The sequence below is a fragment of the Taudactylus pleione genome, unplaced genomic scaffold (assembly GCF_031769625.1).
Source record: "Taudactylus pleione unplaced genomic scaffold, aTauple2 ptg000016l, whole genome shotgun sequence".
Taxonomy (NCBI): Eukaryota; Metazoa; Chordata; class Amphibia; order Anura; family Myobatrachidae; genus Taudactylus; species Taudactylus pleione.
In genome coordinates this window covers 16,299,808-16,317,860 of record NW_028284418.1, presented here as the reverse complement: position 1 = coordinate 16,317,860, position 18,053 = coordinate 16,299,808, and the positions used below count along the sequence as shown (strand labels likewise).

Here is an 18,053-nt window from a genome sequence, read left to right as displayed (position 1 = left end):
CAATGAAAATAAACAAAATGCAATTCAATAAAAAATATTAATTTCTCATCGATTTTCTGTTTAATAATGAACTTTCTTTTAACCTTTGCTGACATCTTTTCAATTAATACTTTAAAACAAAAAACCCTTTAATTTTGATGTTCTAGATCTGTGAGCTATCCTAATGATATGCACATGTGGTAGCATGGCCGAGCGGTCTAAGGCGCTGGATTAAGGCTCCAGTCTCTTCGGAGGTGTGGGTTCAAATCCCACTGCTGCCATATATATTATACAAAGAGTAGGCCAGTTATTGATGTCAAAGTGATTCTTTTTTTCCATTAGATAGGATATTACCCAGCTGAAATTTGTTGGTGAAAGATTCCTCTAGCTACTCAACAGTTCATCATTGTTACAAGAGACTTCCCAAATGTTTTAAAAATGTTATCTGCTAACAGTCAAGATGAGCCAAAATTAAGTTGGCATGAAGTAATTAGAAGTAATATCATAACTAATATTTAATTACTGAGTTGTCTTATCATACAATTAGAGATGGAAATGTTGGCAACGTGACTCATTGGTATAAATTGATGGATTTATATTCCGATTTCTCTTACTTTTCTATCACTCTGGATTTTAATCTCACAGCTGTCTATTTTAGGCATTTGAATAATACTTCAAAGTTGTTTGGATACATCAGTTGCGCTAAATGAAGGAAATTTGAAGTAAAAAATAATCATTACTTGTTAAATGTACCTGGCTTCTTTTGCATTTTATCTCAGCTTTTCCTGACTTTGGGTAAAGTTTTGAATGACATTCCAGATATGAGAGCTAAAATATTTTAAAGTGTACAGCAGGTTGTAGGATGACAGAGCTATTCAAGCCGTTGGAATCAAATCCCACTGCTGCCATATTTATTCTCCAAGGAGAAGATCCAGTGATATATATTAAAGTGGTTTCCTAAAGTAGATAAGGTATAAAAGAAGCTAAACTTGGTTGGTGGAAGCACACCTTAAGCTGTCACATGCAGTAGTTTAAAACAATTTATCATCAACTGATGATTGATCAGATATTAACCAACTGAAAAGGAGAAGATCCAGTGACTTATATCAAAGTGGTTTCCTAAAGTAGATAAGGTATAAAAGAAGCTACATTTGGTTGGTGGAAGCACACCTTAAGCTGTCACATGCAGTAGTTCAAAACAATTTATCATCAATTCATGATTGATCAGATATTAACCAACTGAAAAAGGATGGTGATAGTATCCTGCATTAGTCACCGAGTTCTAAACAGTTCATCATAGTTGCAACAGTCTTCTCAAACCTTTAAAATAATGATATCTGCTAACAGTAAAGATATTCAAATTTTAATTTTGCATGAACTAATTATGTGCCCTATCAGAACTAATATTTTACTACTTCATGCATCTCAATTTCTTTTGTTATTTCAATGAAAATAAACAAAATGCAATTCAATAAAAAATATTAATTTCTCATCGATTTTCTGTTTAATAATGAACTTTCTTTTAACCTTTGCTGACATCTTTTCAATTAATACTTTAAAACAAAAAACCCTTTAATTTTGATGTTCTAGATCTGTGAGCTATCCTAATGATATGCACATGTGGTAGCATGGCCGAGCGGTCTAAGGCGCTGGATTAAGGCTCCAGTCTCTTCGGAGACGTGGGTTCAAATCCCACTGCTGCCATATTTATTATACAAAGAGTAGGCCAGTTATTGATGTCAAAGTGATTCTTTTTTTCCATTAGAAAGGATATTACCCAGCTGAAATTTGTTGGTGAAAGATTCCTCTAGCTACTCAACAGTTAATTATTGTTACAAGAGACTTCCCAAATGTTTTAAAAATGTTATCTGCTAACAGTCAAGATGAGCCAAAATTAAGTTGGCATGAAGTAATTAGAAGTAATATCATAACTAATATTTAATTACTGAGTTGTCTTATCATACAATTAGAGATGGAAATGTTGGCAACGTGACTCATTGGTATAAATTGATGGATTTATATTCCGATTTCTCTAACTTTTCTATCACTCTGGATTTTAATCTCACAGCTGTCTATTTTAGGCATTTGAATAATACTTCAAAGTTGTTTGGATACATCAGTTGCGCTAAATGAAGGAAATTTGAAGTAAAAAATAATCATTACTTGTTAAATGTACCTGGCTTCTTTTGCATTTTATCTCAGCTTTTCCTGACTTTGGGTAAAGTTTTGAATGACATTCCAGATATGAGAGCTAAAATATTTTAAAGTGTACAGCAGGTTGTAGGATGACAGAGCTATTCAAGCCACTGGAATCAAATCCCACTGCTGCCATATTTATTCTCCAAGGAGAAGATCCAGTGATATATATTAAAGTGGTTTCCTAAAGTAGATAAGGTATAAAAGAAGCTAAACTTGGTTGGTGGAAGCACACCTTAAGCTGTCACATGCAGTAGTTTAAAACAATTTATCATCAACTGATGATTGATCAGATATTAACCAACTGAAAAGGAGAAGATCCAGTGACTTATATCAAAGTGGTTTGCTAAAGTAGATAAGGTATAAAAGAAGCTACATTTGGTTGGTGGAAGCACACCTTAAGCTGTCACATGCAGTAGTTCAAAACAATTTATCATCAATTCATGATTGATCAGATATTAACCAACTGAAAAAGGATGGTGATAGTATCCTGCATTAGTCACCGAGTTCTAAACCGTTCATCATAGTTGCAACAGTCTTCTCAAACCTTTAAAATAATGATATCTGCTAACAGTAAAGATATTCAAAGTTTAATTTTGCATGAATTAATTATGTGCCCTATCAGAACTAATATTTTACTACTTCATGCATCTCAATTTCTTTTGTTATTTCAATGAAAATAAACAAAATGCAATTCAATAAAAAATATGAATTTCTCATCGATTTTATGTTTAATAATGAACTTTCTTTTAACCTTTGCTGACATCTTTTCAATTAATACTTTAAAACAAAAAACCCTTTAATTTTGATGTTCTAGATCAGTGAGCTATCCTAATCATAAGCACATGTGGTAGCATGGCCGAGCGGTCTAAGGCGCTGGATTAAGGCTCCAGTCTCTTTGGAGGCGTGGGTTCAAATCCCTCTGCTGCCATATTTATTATACAAAGAGTAGGCCAGTTATTGATGTCAAACTGATTCTTTTTTTCCATTAGAAAGGATATTACCCAGCTGAAATTTGTTGGTGGAAGATTCCTCTAGCTACTCAACAGTTCATCATTGTTACAAGAGACTTCCCAAATGTTTTAAAAATGTTATCTGCTAACAGTCAAGATGAGCCAAAATTAAGTTGGCATGAAGTAATTAGAAGTAATATCATAACTAATATTTAATTACTGAGTTGTCTTATCATACAATTAGAGATGGAAATGTTGGCAACGTGATTCATTGGTATAAATTGATGGATTTATATTCCGATTTCTCTAACTTTCCCTTCACTCTGGATTTTAATCTCACAGCTGTCTATTTTAGGCATTTGAATAATACTTCAAAGTTGTTTGGATTCATCAGTTGCGCTAAATGAAGGAAATTTGAAGTCAAGTATAATCATTACTTGTTAAATGTACCTGGCTTCTTTTGCATTTTATCTCAGCTTTTCCTGACTTTGGGTAAAGTTTTGAATGACATTCCAGATATGAGAGCTAAAATATTTTAAAGTGTACAGCAGGTTGTAGGATGACAGAGCTATTCAAGCCACTGGAATCAAATCCCACTGCTGCCATATTTATTCTCCAAGGAGAAGATCCAGTGATATATACCAAAGTGGTTTCCTAAAGTAGATAAGGTATAAAAGAAGCTAAATTTGGTTGGTGGAAGCACACCTTAAGCTATCACATGCAGTAGTTTAAAACAATTTATCATCAACTGATGATTGATCAGATATTAACCAACTGAAAAGGAGAAGATCCAGTGACTTATATCAAAGTGGTTTCCTAAAGTATATAAGGTATGAAAGAAGCTACATTTGGTTGGTGGAAGCACACCTTAAGCTGTCACATGCAGTAGTTCAAAACAATTTATCATCAATTCATGATTGATCAGATATTAACCAACTGAAAAAGGATGGTGATAGTATCCTGCATTAGTCACCGAGTTCTAAACAGTTCATCATAGTTGCAACAGTCTTCTCAAACCTTTAAAATAATGATATCTGCTAACAGTAAAGATATTCAAATTTTAATTTTGCATGAACTAATTATGTGCGCTATCAGAACTAATATTTTACTACTTCATGCATCTCAATTTCTTTTGTTATTTCAATGAAAATAAACAAAATGCAATTCAATAAAAAATATGAATTTCTCATCGATTTTATGTTTAATAATGAACTTTCTTTTAACCTTTGCTGACATCTTTTCAATTAATACTTTAAAACAAAAAACCCTTTAATTTTGATGTTCTAGATCTGTGAGCTATCCTAATGATATGCACATGTGGTAGCATGGCCGAGCGGTCTAAGGCGCTGGATTAAGGCTCCAGTCTCTTCGGAGGCGTGGGTTCAAATCCCACTGCTGCCATATATATTATACAAAGAGTAGGCCAGTTATTGATGTCAAAGTGATTCTTTTTTTCCATTAGATAGGATATTACCCAGCTGAAATTTGTTGGTGAAAGATTCCTCTAGCTACTCAACAGTTCATCATTGTTACAAGAGACTTCCCAAATGTTTTAAAAATGTTATCTGCTAACAGTCAAGATGAGCCAAAATTAAGTTGGCATGAAGTAATTAGAAGTAATATCATAACTAATATTTAATTACTGAGTTGTCTTATCATACAATTAGAGATGGAAATGTTGGCAACGTGACTCATTGGTATAAATTGATGGATTTATATTCCGATTTCTCTTACTTTTCTATCACTCTGGATTTTAATCTCACAGCTGTCTATTTTAGGCATTTGAATAATACTTCAAAGTTGTTTGGATACATCAGTTGCGCTAAATGAAGGAAATTTGAAGTAAAAAATAATCATTACTTGTTAAATGTACCTGGCTTCTTTTGCATTTTATCTCAGCTTTTCCTGACTTTGGGTAAAGTTTTGAATGACATTCCAGATATGAGAGCTAAAATATTTTAAAGTGTACAGCAGGTTGTAGGATGACAGAGCTATTCAAGCCGTTGGAATCAAATCCCACTGCTGCCATATTTATTCTCCAAGGAGAAGATCCAGTGATATATATTAAAGTGGTTTCCTAAAGTAGATAAGGTATAAAAGAAGCTAAACTTGGTTGGTGGAAGCACACCTTAAGCTGTCACATGCAGTAGTTTAAAACAATTTATCATCAACTGATGATTGATCAGATATTAACCAACTGAAAAGGAGAAGATCCAGTGACTTATATCAAAGTGGTTTCCTAAAGTAGATAAGGTATAAAAGAAGCTACATTTGGTTGGTGGAAGCACACCTTAAGCTGTCACATGCAGTAGTTCAAAACAATTTATCATCAATTCATGATTGATCAGATATTAACCAACTGAAAAAGGATGGTGATAGTATCCTGCATTAGTCACCGAGTTCTAAACCGTTCATCATAGTTGCAACAGTCTTCTCAAACCTTTAAAATAATGATATCTGCTAACAGTAAAGATATTCAAAGTTTAATTTTGCATGAATTAATTATGTGCCCTATCAGAACTAATATTTTACTACTTCATGCATCTCAATTTCTTTTGTTATTTCAATGAAAATAAACAAAATGCAATTCAATAAAAAAATATGAATTTCTCATCGATTTTATGTTTAATAATGAACTTTCTTTTAACCTTTGCTGACATCTTTTCAATTAATACTTTAAAACAAAAAACCCTTTAATTTTGATGTTCTAGATCTGTGAGCTATCCTAATCATAAGCACATGTGGTAGCATGGCCGAGCGGTCTAAGGCGCTGGATTAAGGCTCCAGTCTCTTCGGAGGCGTGGGTTCAAATCCCTCTGCTGCCATATTTATTATACAAAGAGTAGGCCAGTTATTGATGTCAAACTGATTCTTTTTTTCCATTAGAAAGGAAGCTGAAATTTGTTGGTGGAAGATTCCTCTAGCTACTCAACAGTTCATCATTGTTACAAGAGACTTCCCAAATGTTTTAAAAATGTTATCTGCTAACAGTCAAGATGAGCCAAAATTAAGTTGGCATGAAGTAATTAGAAGTAATATCATAACTAATATTTAATTACTGAGTTGTCTTATCATACAATTAGAGATGGAAATGTTGGCAACGTGACTCATTGGTATAAATTGATGGATTTATATTCCGATTTCTCTAACTTTCCCTTCACTCTGGATTTTAATCTCACAGCTGTCTATTTTAGGCATTTGAATAATACTTCAAAGTTGTTTGGATTCATCAGTTGCGCTAAATGAAGGAAATTTGAAGTCAAGTATAATCATTACTTGTTAAATGTACCTGGCTTCTTTTGCATTTTATCTCAGCTTTTCCTGACTTTGGGTAAAGTTTTGAATGACATTCCAGATATGAGAGCTAAAATATTTTAAAGTGTACAGCAGGTTGTAGGATGACAGAGCTATTCAAGCCACTGGAATCAAATCCCACTGCTGCCATATTTATTCTCCAAGGAGAAGATCCAGTGATATATACCAAAGTGGTTTCCTAAAGTAGATAAGGTATAAAAGAAGCTAAATTTGGTTGGTGGAAGCACACCTTAAGCTGTCACATGCAGTAGTTTAAAACAATTTATCATCAACTGATGATTGATCAGATATTAACCAACTGAAAAGGAGAAGATCCAGTGACTTATATCAAAGTGGTTTCCTAAAGTATATAAGGTATGAAAGAAGCTACATTTGGTTGGTGGAAGCACACCTTAAGCTGTCACATGCAGTAGTTCAAAACAATTTATCATCAATTCATGATTGATCAGATATTAACCAACTGAAAAAGGATGGTGATAGTATCCTGCATTAGTCACCGAGTTCTAAACAGTTCATCATAGTTGCAACAGTCTTCTCAAACCTTTAAAATAATGATATCTGCTAACAGTAAAGATATTCAAATTTTAATTTTGCATGAACTAATTATGTGCCCTATCAGAACTAATATTTTACTACTTCATGCATCTCAATTTCTTTTGTTATTTCAATGAAAATAAACAAAATGCAATTCAATAAAAAATATTAATTTCTCATCGATTTTCTGTTTAATAATGAACTTTCTTTTAACCTTTGCTGACATCTTTTCAATTAATACTTTAAAACAAAAAACCCTTTAATTTTGATGTTCTAGATCTGTGAGCTATCCTAATGATATGCACATGTGGTAGCATGGCCGAGCGGTCTAAGGCGCTGGATTAAGGCTCCAGTCTCTTCGGAGGTGTGGGTTCAAATCCCACTGCTGCCATATATATTATACAAAGAGTAGGCCAGTTATTGATGTCAAAGTGATTCTTTTTTTCCATTAGATAGGATATTACCCAGCTGAAATTTGTTGGTGAAAGATTCCTCTAGCTACTCAACAGTTCATCATTGTTACAAGAGACTTCCCAAATGTTTTAAAAATGTTATCTGCTAACAGTCAAGATGAGCCAAAATTAAGTTGGCATGAAGTAATTAGAAGTAATATCATAACTAATATTTAATTACTGAGTTGTCTTATCATACAATTAGAGATGGAAATGTTGGCAACGTGACTCATTGGTATAAATTGATGGATTTATATTCCGATTTCTCTTACTTTTCTATCACTCTGGATTTTAATCTCACAGCTGTCTATTTTAGGCATTTGAATAATACTTCAAAGTTGTTTGGATACATCAGTTGCGCTAAATGAAGGAAATTTGAAGTAAAAAATAATCATTACTTGTTAAATGTACCTGGCTTCTTTTGCATTTTATCTCAGCTTTTCCTGACTTTGGGTAAAGTTTTGAATGACATTCCAGATATGAGAGCTAAAATATTTTAAAGTGTACAGCAGGTTGTAGGATGACAGAGCTATTCAAGCCGTTGGAATCAAATCCCACTGCTGCCATATTTATTCTCCAAGGAGAAGATCCAGTGATATATATTAAAGTGGTTTCCTAAAGTAGATAAGGTATAAAAGAAGCTAAACTTGGTTGGTGGAAGCACACCTTAAGCTGTCACATGCAGTAGTTTAAAACAATTTATCATCAACTGATGATTGATCAGATATTAACCAACTGAAAAGGAGAAGATCCAGTGACTTATATCAAAGTGGTTTCCTAAAGTAGATAAGGTATAAAAGAAGCTACATTTGGTTGGTGGAAGCACACCTTAAGCTGTCACATGCAGTAGTTCAAAACAATTTATCATCAATTCATGATTGATCAGATATTAACCAACTGAAAAAGGATGGTGATAGTATCCTGCATTAGTCACCGAGTTCTAAACCGTTCATCATAGTTGCAACAGTCTTCTCAAACCTTTAAAATAATGATATCTGCTAACAGTAAAGATATTCAAAGTTTAATTTTGCATGAATTAATTATGTGCCCTATCAGAACTAATATTTTACTACTTCATGCATCTCAATTTCTTTTGTTATTTCAATGAAAATAAACAAAATGCAATTCAATAAAAAAATATGAATTTCTCATCGATTTTATGTTTAATAATGAACTTTCTTTTAACCTTTGCTGACATCTTTTCAATTAATACTTTAAAACAAAAAACCCTTTAATTTTGATGTTCTAGATCTGTGAGCTATCCTAATCATAAGCACATGTGGTAGCATGGCCGAGCGGTCTAAGGCGCTGGATTAAGGCTCCAGTCTCTTCGGAGGCGTGGGTTCAAATCCCTCTGCTGCCATATTTATTATACAAAGAGTAGGCCAGTTATTGATGTCAAACTGATTCTTTTTTTCCATTAGAAAGGAAGCTGAAATTTGTTGGTGGAAGATTCCTCTAGCTACTCAACAGTTCATCATTGTTACAAGAGACTTCCCAAATGTTTTAAAAATGTTATCTGCTAACAGTCAAGATGAGCCAAAATTAAGTTGGCATGAAGTAATTAGAAGTAATATCATAACTAATATTTAATTACTGAGTTGTCTTATCATACAATTAGAGATGGAAATGTTGGCAACGTGACTCATTGGTATAAATTGATGGATTTATATTCCGATTTCTCTAACTTTCCCTTCACTCTGGATTTTAATCTCACAGCTGTCTATTTTAGGCATTTGAATAATACTTCAAAGTTGTTTGGATTCATCAGTTGCGCTAAATGAAGGAAATTTGAAGTCAAGTATAATCATTACTTGTTAAATGTACCTGGCTTCTTTTGCATTTTATCTCAGCTTTTCCTGACTTTGGGTAAAGTTTTGAATGACATTCCAGATATGAGAGCTAAAATATTTTAAAGTGTACAGCAGGTTGTAGGATGACAGAGCTATTCAAGCCACTGGAATCAAATCCCACTGCTGCCATATTTATTCTCCAAGGAGAAGATCCAGTGATATATACCTAAGTGGTTTCCTAAAGTAGATAAGGTATAAAAGAAGCTAAATTTGGTTGGTGGAAGCACACCTTAAGCTGTCACATGCAGTAGTTTAAAACAATTTATCATCAACTGATGATTGATCAGATATTAACCAACTGAAAAGGAGAAGATCCAGTGACTTATATCAAAGTGGTTTCCTAAAGTATATAAGGTATGAAAGAAGCTACATTTGGTTGGTGGAAGCACACCTTAAGCTGTCACATGCAGTAGTTCAAAACAATTTATCATCAATTCATGATTGATCAGATATTAACCAACTGAAAAAGGATGGTGATAGTATCCTGCATTAGTCACCGAGTTCTAAACAGTTCATCATAGTTGCAACAGTCTTCTCAAACCTTTAAAATAATGATATCTGCTAACAGTAAAGATATTCAAATTTTAATTTTGCATGAACTAATTATGTGCCCTATCAGAACTAATATTTTACTACTTCATGCATCTCAATTTCTTTTGTTATTTCAATGAAAATAAACAAAATGCAATTCAATAAAAAATATTAATTTCTCATCGATTTTCTGTTTAATAATGAACTTTCTTTTAACCTTTGCTGACATCTTTTCAATTAATACTTTAAAACAAAAAACCCTTTAATTTTGATGTTCTAGATCTGTGAGCTATCCTAATGATATGCACATGTGGTAGCATGGCCGAGCGGTCTAAGGCGCTGGATTAAGGCTCCAGTCTCTTCGGAGGTGTGGGTTCAAATCCCACTGCTGCCATATTTATTATACAAAGAGTAGGCCAGTTATTGATGTCAAAGTGATTCTTTTTTTCCATTAGAAAGGATATTACCCAGCTGAAATTTGTTGGTGAAAGATTCCTCTAGCTACTCAACAGTTAATTATTGTTACAAGAGACTTCCCAAATGTTTTAAAAATGTTATCTGCTAACAGTCAAGAAGAGCCAAAATTAAGTTGGCATGAAGTAATTAGAAGTAATATCATAACTAATATTTAATTACTGAGTTGTCTTATCATACAATTAGAGATGGAAATGTTGGCAACGTGACTCATTGGTATAAATTGATGGATTTATATTCCGATTTCTCTAACTTTTCTATCACTCTGGATTTTAATCTCACAGCTGTCTATTTTAGGCATTTGAATAATACTTCAAAGTTGTTTGGATACATCAGTTGCGCTAAATGAAGGAAATTTGAAGTAAAAAATAATCATTACTTGTTAAATGTACCTGGCTTCTTTTGCATTTTATCTCAGCTTTTCCTGACTTTGGGTAAAGTTTTGAATGACATTCCAGATATGAGAGCTAAAATATTTTAAAGTGTACAGCAGGTTGTAGGATGACAGAGCTATTCAAGCCGTTGGAATCAAATCCCACTGCTGCCATATTTATTCTCCAAGGAGAAGATCCAGTGATATATATTAAAGTGGTTTCCTAAAGTAGATAAGGTATAAAAGAAGCTAAACTTGGTTGGTGGAAGCACACCTTAAGCTGTCACATGCAGTAGTTTAAAACAATTTATCATCAACTGATGATTGATCAGATATTAACCAACTGAAAAGGAGAAGATCCAGTGACTTATATCAAAGTGGTTTCCTAAAGTAGATAAGGTATAAAAGAAGCTACATTTGGTTGGTGGAAGCACACCTTAAGCTGTCACATGCAGTAGTTCAAAACAATTTATCATCAATTCATGATTGATCAGATATTAACCAACTGAAAAAGGATGGTGATAGTATCCTGCATTAGTCACCGAGTTCTAAACCGTTCATCATAGTTGCAACAGTCTTCTCAAACCTTTAAAATAATGATATCTGCTAACAGTAAAGATATTCAAAGTTTAATTTTGCATGAATTAATTATGTGCCCTATCAGAACTAATATTTTACTACTTCATGCATCTCAATTTCTTTTGTTATTTCAATGAAAATAAACAAAATGCAATTCAATAAAAAAATATGAATTTCTCATCGATTTTATGTTTAATAATGAACTTTCTTTTAACCTTTGCTGACATCTTTTCAATTAATACTTTAAAACAAAAAACCCTTTAATTTTGATGTTCTAGATCTGTGAGCTATCCTAATCATAAGCACATGTGGTAGCATGGCCGAGCGGTCTAAGGCGCTGGATTAAGGCTCCAGTCTCTTCGGAGGCGTGGGTTCAAATCCCTCTGCTGCCATATTTATTATACAAAGAGTAGGCCAGTTATTGATGTCAAACTGATTCTTTTTTTCCATTAGAAAGGAAGCTGAAATTTGTTGGTGGAAGATTCCTCTAGCTACTCAACAGTTCATCATTGTTACAAGAGACTTCCCAAATGTTTTAAAAATGTTATCTGCTAACAGTCAAGATGAGCCAAAATTAAGTTGGCATGAAGTAATTAGAAGTAATATCATAACTAATATTTAATTACTGAGTTGTCTTATCATACAATTAGAGATGGAAATGTTGGCAACGTGACTCATTGGTATAAATTGATGGATTTATATTCCGATTTCTCTAACTTTCCCTTCACTCTGGATTTTAATCTCACAGCTGTCTATTTTAGGCATTTGAATAATACTTCAAAGTTGTTTGGATTCATCAGTTGCGCTAAATGAAGGAAATTTGAAGTCAAGTATAATCATTACTTGTTAAATGTACCTGGCTTCTTTTGCATTTTATCTCAGCTTTTCCTGACTTTGGGTAAAGTTTTGAATGACATTCCAGATATGAGAGCTAAAATATTTTAAAGTGTACAGCAGGTTGTAGGATGACAGAGCTATTCAAGCCACTGGAATCAAATCCCACTGCTGCCATATTTATTCTCCAAGGAGAAGATCCAGTGATATATACCAAAGTGGTTTCCTAAAGTAGATAAGGTATAAAAGAAGCTAAATTTGGTTGGTGGAAGCACACCTTAAGCTGTCACATGCAGTAGTTTAAAACAATTTATCATCAACTGATGATTGATCAGATATTAACCAACTGAAAAGGAGAAGATCCAGTGACTTATATCAAAGTGGTTTCCTAAAGTATATAAGGTATGAAAGAAGCTACATTTGGTTGGTGGAAGCACACCTTAAGCTGTCACATGCAGTAGTTCAAAACAATTTATCATCAATTCATGATTGATCAGATATTAACCAACTGAAAAAGGATGGTGATAGTATCCTGCATTAGTCACCGAGTTCTAAACAGTTCATCATAGTTGCAACAGTCTTCTCAAACCTTTAAAATAATGATATCTGCTAACAGTAAAGATATTCAAATTTTAATTTTGCATGAACTAATTATGTGCCCTATCAGAACTAATATTTTACTACTTCATGCATCTCAATTTCTTTTGTTATTTCAATGAAAATAAACAAAATGCAATTCAATAAAAAATATTAATTTCTCATCGATTTTCTGTTTAATAATGAACTTTCTTTTAACCTTTGCTGACATCTTTTCAATTAATACTTTAAAACAAAAAACCCTTTAATTTTGATGTTCTAGATCTGTGAGCTATCCTAATGATATGCACATGTGGTAGCATGGCCGAGCGGTCTAAGGCGCTGGATTAAGGCTCCAGTCTCTTCGGAGGTGTGGGTTCAAATCCCACTGCTGCCATATATATTATACAAAGAGTAGGCCAGTTATTGATGTCAAAGTGATTCTTTTTTTCCATTAGATAGGATATTACCCAGCTGAAATTTGTTGGTGAAAGATTCCTCTAGCTACTCAACAGTTCATCATTGTTACAAGAGACTTCCCAAATGTTTTAAAAATGTTATCTGCTAACAGTCAAGATGAGCCAAAATTAAGTTGGCATGAAGTAATTAGAAGTAATATCATAACTAATATTTAATTACTGAGTTGTCTTATCATACAATTAGAGATGGAAATGTTGGCAACGTGACTCATTGGTATAAATTGATGGATTTATATTCCGATTTCTCTTACTTTTCTATCACTCTGGATTTTAATCTCACAGCTGTCTATTTTAGGCATTTGAATAATACTTCAAAGTTGTTTGGATACATCAGTTGCGCTAAATGAAGGAAATTTGAAGTAAAAAATAATCATTACTTGTTAAATGTACCTGGCTTCTTTTGCATTTTATCTCAGCTTTTCCTGACTTTGGGTAAAGTTTTGAATGACATTCCAGATATGAGAGCTAAAATATTTTAAAGTGTACAGCAGGTTGTAGGATGACAGAGCTATTCAAGCCGTTGGAATCAAATCCCACTGCTGCCATATTTATTCTCCAAGGAGAAGATCCAGTGATATATATTAAAGTGGTTTCCTAAAGTAGATAAGGTATAAAAGAAGCTAAACTTGGTTGGTGGAAGCACACCTTAAGCTGTCACATGCAGTAGTTTAAAACAATTTATCATCAACTGATGATTGATCAGATATTAACCAACTGAAAAGGAGAAGATCCAGTGACTTATATCAAAGTGGTTTCCTAAAGTAGATAAGGTATAAAAGAAGCTACATTTGGTTGGTGGAAGCACACCTTAAGCTGTCACATGCAGTAGTTCAAAACAATTTATCATCAATTCATGATTGATCAGATATTAACCAACTGAAAAAGGATGGTGATAGTATCCTGCATTAGTCACCGAGTTCTAAACCGTTCATCATAGTTGCAACAGTCTTCTCAAACCTTTAAAATAATGATATCTGCTAACAGTAAAGATATTCAAAGTTTAATTTTGCATGAATTAATTATGTGCCCTATCAGAACTAATATTTTACTACTTCATGCATCTCAATTTCTTTTGTTATTTCAATGAAAATAAACAAAATGCAATTCAATAAAAAAATATGAATTTCTCATCGATTTTATGTTTAATAATGAACTTTCTTTTAACCTTTGCTGACATCTTTTCAATTAATACTTTAAAACAAAAAACCCTTTAATTTTGATGTTCTAGATCTGTGAGCTATCCTAATCATAAGCACATGTGGTAGCATGGCCGAGCGGTCTAAGGCGCTGGATTAAGGCTCCAGTCTCTTCGGAGGCGTGGGTTCAAATCCCTCTGCTGCCATATTTATTATACAAAGAGTAGGCCAGTTATTGATGTCAAACTGATTCTTTTTTTCCATTAGAAAGGAAGCTGAAATTTGTTGGTGGAAGATTCCTCTAGCTACTCAACAGTTCATCATTGTTACAAGAGACTTCCCAAATGTTTTAAAAATGTTATCTGCTAACAGTCAAGATGAGCCAAAATTAAGTTGGCATGAAGTAATTAGAAGTAATATCATAACTAATATTTAATTACTGAGTTGTCTTATCATACAATTAGAGATGGAAATGTTGGCAACGTGACTCATTGGTATAAATTGATGGATTTATATTCCGATTTCTCTAACTTTCCCTTCACTCTGGATTTTAATCTCACAGCTGTCTATTTTAGGCATTTGAATAATACTTCAAAGTTGTTTGGATTCATCAGTTGCGCTAAATGAAGGAAATTTGAAGTCAAGTATAATCATTACTTGTTAAATGTACCTGGCTTCTTTTGCATTTTATCTCAGCTTTTCCTGACTTTGGGTAAAGTTTTGAATGACATTCCAGATATGAGAGCTAAAATATTTTAAAGTGTACAGCAGGTTGTAGGATGACAGAGCTATTCAAGCCACTGGAATCAAATCCCACTGCTGCCATATTTATTCTCCAAGGAGAAGATCCAGTGATATATACCTAAGTGGTTTCCTAAAGTAGATAAGGTATAAAAGAAGCTAAATTTGGTTGGTGGAAGCACACCTTAAGCTGTCACATGCAGTAGTTTAAAACAATTTATCATCAACTGATGATTGATCAGATATTAACCAACTGAAAAGGAGAAGATCCAGTGACTTATATCAAAGTGGTTTCCTAAAGTATATAAGGTATGAAAGAAGCTACATTTGGTTGGTGGAAGCACACCTTAAGCTGTCACATGCAGTAGTTCAAAACAATTTATCATCAATTCATGATTGATCAGATATTAACCAACTGAAAAAGGATGGTGATAGTATCCTGCATTAGTCACCGAGTTCTAAACAGTTCATCATAGTTGCAACAGTCTTCTCAAACCTTTAAAATAATGATATCTGCTAACAGTAAAGATATTCAAATTTTAATTTTGCATGAACTAATTATGTGCCCTATCAGAACTAATATTTTACTACTTCATGCATCTCAATTTCTTTTGTTATTTCAATGAAAATAAACAAAATGCAATTCAATAAAAAATATTAATTTCTCATCGATTTTCTGTTTAATAATGAACTTTCTTTTAACCTTTGCTGACATCTTTTCAATTAATACTTTAAAACAAAAAACCCTTTAATTTTGATGTTCTAGATCTGTGAGCTATCCTAATGATATGCACATGTGGTAGCATGGCCGAGCGGTCTAAGGCGCTGGATTAAGGCTCCAGTCTCTTCGGAGGTGTGGGTTCAAATCCCACTGCTGCCATATTTATTATACAAAGAGTAGGCCAGTTATTGATGTCAAAGTGATTCTTTTTTTCCATTAGAAAGGATATTACCCAGCTGAAATTTGTTGGTGAAAGATTCCTCTAGCTACTCAACAGTTAATTATTGTTACAAGAGACTTCCCAAATGTTTTAAAAATGTTATCTGCTAACAGTCAAGAAGAGCCAAAATTAAGTTGGCATGAAGTAATTAGAAGTAATATCATAACTAATATTTAATTACTGAGTTGTCTTATCATACAATTAGAGATGGAAATGTTGGCAACGTGACTCATTGGTATAAATTGATGGATTTATATTCCGATTTCTCTAACTTTTCTATCACTCTGGATTTTAATCTCACAGCTGTCTATTTTAGGCATTTGAATAATACTTCAAAGTTGTTTGGATACATCAGTTGCGCTAAATGAAGGAAATTTGAAGTAAAAAATAATCATTACTTGTTAAATGTACCTGGCTTCTTTTGCATTTTATCTCAGCTTTTCCTGACTTTGGGTAAAGTTTTGAATGACATTCCAGATATGAGAGCTAAAATATTTTAAAGTGTACAGCAGGTTGTAGGATGACAGAGCTATTCAAGCCGTTGGAATCAAATCCCACTGCTGCCATATTTATTCTCCAAGGAGAAGATCCAGTGATATATATTAAAGTGGTTTCCTAAAGTAGATAAGGTATAAAAGAAGCTAAACTTGGTTGGTGGAAGCACACCTTAAGCTGTCACATGCAGTAGTTTAAAACAATTTATCATCAACTGATGATTGATCAGATATTAACCAACTGAAAAGGAGAAGATCCAGTGACTTATATCAAAGTGGTTTCCTAAAGTAGATAAGGTATAAAAGAAGCTACATTTGGTTGGTGGAAGCACACCTTAAGCTGTCACATGCAGTAGTTCAAAACAATTTATCATCAATTCATGATTGATCAGATATTAACCAACTGAAAAAGGATGGTGATAGTATCCTGCATTAGTCACCGAGTTCTAAACCGTTCATCATAGTTGCAACAGTCTTCTCAAACCTTTAAAATAATGATATCTGCTAACAGTAAAGATATTCAAAGTTTAATTTTGCATGAATTAATTATGTGCCCTATCAGAACTAATATTTTACTACTTCATGCATCTCAATTTCTTTTGTTATTTCAATGAAAATAAACAAAATGCAATTCAATAAAAAATATGAATTTCTCATCGATTTTATGTTTAATAATGAACTTTCTTTTAACCTTTGCTGACATCTTTTCAATTAATACTTTAAAACAAAAAACCCTTTAATTTTGATGTTCTAGATCTGTGAGCTATCCTAATCATAAGCACATGTGGTAGCATGGCCGGGCGGTCTAAGGCGCTGGATTAAGGCTCCAGTCTCTTTGGAGGCGTGGGTTCAAATCCCTCTGCTGCCGTATTTATTATACAAAGAGTAGGCCAGTTATTGATGTCAAACTGATTCTTTTTTTCCATTAGAAAGGATATTGCCCAGCTGAAATTTGTTGGTGGAAGATTCCTCTAGCTACTCAACAGTTCATCATTGTTACAAGAGACTTCCCAAATGTTTTAAAAATGTTATCTGCTAACAGTCAAGATGAGCCAAAATTAAGTTGGCATGAAGTATTTAGAAGTAATATCATAACTAATATTTAATTACTGAGTTGTCTTATCATACAATTAGAGATGGAAATGTTGGCAACGTGACTCATTGGTATAAATTGATGGATTTATATTCCGATTTCTCTAACTTTCCCTTCACTCTGGATTTTAATCTCACAGCTGTCTATTTTAGGCATTTGAATAATACTTCAAAGTTGTTTGGATTCATCAGTTGCGCTAAATGAAGGAAATTTGAAGTCAAGTATAATCATTACTTGTTAAATGTACCTGGCTTCTTTTGCATTTTATCTCAGCTTTTCCTGACTTTGGGTAAAGTTTTGAATGACATTCCAGATATGAGAGCTAAAATATTTTAAAGTGTACAGCAGGTTGTAGGATGACAGAGCTATTCAAGCCACTGGAATCAAATCCCACTGCTGCCATATTTATTCTCCAAGGAGAAGATCCAGTGATATATACCAAAGTGGTTTCCTAAAGTAGATAAGGTATAAAAGAAGCTAAATTTGGTTGGTGGAAGCACACCTTAAGCTGTCACATGCG

General features: G+C 33.2%; 12 non-coding genes across 12 annotated transcripts; all 12 read left to right on the top strand.

The window, feature by feature from the left end:
- The first annotated feature begins 178 nt into the window (after nucleotides 1-178).
- Nucleotides 179-260, top strand: TRNAL-AAG (transfer RNA leucine (anticodon AAG)). The gene has a single exon. It is a non-coding gene; the product is annotated as a tRNA-Leu (tRNA).
- Nucleotides 261-1,601: 1,341 nt separating this feature from the next.
- TRNAL-AAG (transfer RNA leucine (anticodon AAG)) lies at nucleotides 1,602-1,683 on the top strand. The gene has a single exon. It is a non-coding gene; the product is annotated as a tRNA-Leu (tRNA).
- A 1,341-nt stretch (nucleotides 1,684-3,024) lies between these two features.
- On the top strand, nucleotides 3,025-3,106 carry TRNAL-AAG (transfer RNA leucine (anticodon AAG)). The gene has a single exon. It is a non-coding gene; the product is annotated as a tRNA-Leu (tRNA).
- Nucleotides 3,107-4,447: 1,341 nt separating this feature from the next.
- Nucleotides 4,448-4,529, top strand: TRNAL-AAG (transfer RNA leucine (anticodon AAG)). Its single transcript has one exon. It is a non-coding gene; the product is annotated as a tRNA-Leu (tRNA).
- A 1,342-nt stretch (nucleotides 4,530-5,871) lies between these two features.
- On the top strand, nucleotides 5,872-5,953 carry TRNAL-AAG (transfer RNA leucine (anticodon AAG)). Its single transcript has one exon. It is a non-coding gene; the product is annotated as a tRNA-Leu (tRNA).
- A 1,333-nt stretch (nucleotides 5,954-7,286) lies between these two features.
- TRNAL-AAG (transfer RNA leucine (anticodon AAG)) lies at nucleotides 7,287-7,368 on the top strand. The gene has a single exon. It is a non-coding gene; the product is annotated as a tRNA-Leu (tRNA).
- A 1,342-nt stretch (nucleotides 7,369-8,710) lies between these two features.
- TRNAL-AAG (transfer RNA leucine (anticodon AAG)) lies at nucleotides 8,711-8,792 on the top strand. The gene has a single exon. It is a non-coding gene; the product is annotated as a tRNA-Leu (tRNA).
- A 1,333-nt stretch (nucleotides 8,793-10,125) lies between these two features.
- Nucleotides 10,126-10,207, top strand: TRNAL-AAG (transfer RNA leucine (anticodon AAG)). The gene has a single exon. It is a non-coding gene; the product is annotated as a tRNA-Leu (tRNA).
- A 1,342-nt stretch (nucleotides 10,208-11,549) lies between these two features.
- On the top strand, nucleotides 11,550-11,631 carry TRNAL-AAG (transfer RNA leucine (anticodon AAG)). The gene has a single exon. It is a non-coding gene; the product is annotated as a tRNA-Leu (tRNA).
- Nucleotides 11,632-12,964: 1,333 nt separating this feature from the next.
- On the top strand, nucleotides 12,965-13,046 carry TRNAL-AAG (transfer RNA leucine (anticodon AAG)). Its single transcript has one exon. It is a non-coding gene; the product is annotated as a tRNA-Leu (tRNA).
- A 1,342-nt stretch (nucleotides 13,047-14,388) lies between these two features.
- Nucleotides 14,389-14,470, top strand: TRNAL-AAG (transfer RNA leucine (anticodon AAG)). Its single transcript has one exon. It is a non-coding gene; the product is annotated as a tRNA-Leu (tRNA).
- Nucleotides 14,471-15,803: 1,333 nt separating this feature from the next.
- On the top strand, nucleotides 15,804-15,885 carry TRNAL-AAG (transfer RNA leucine (anticodon AAG)). Its single transcript has one exon. It is a non-coding gene; the product is annotated as a tRNA-Leu (tRNA).
- The last annotated feature ends 2,168 nt before the right edge of the window (nucleotides 15,886-18,053 follow it).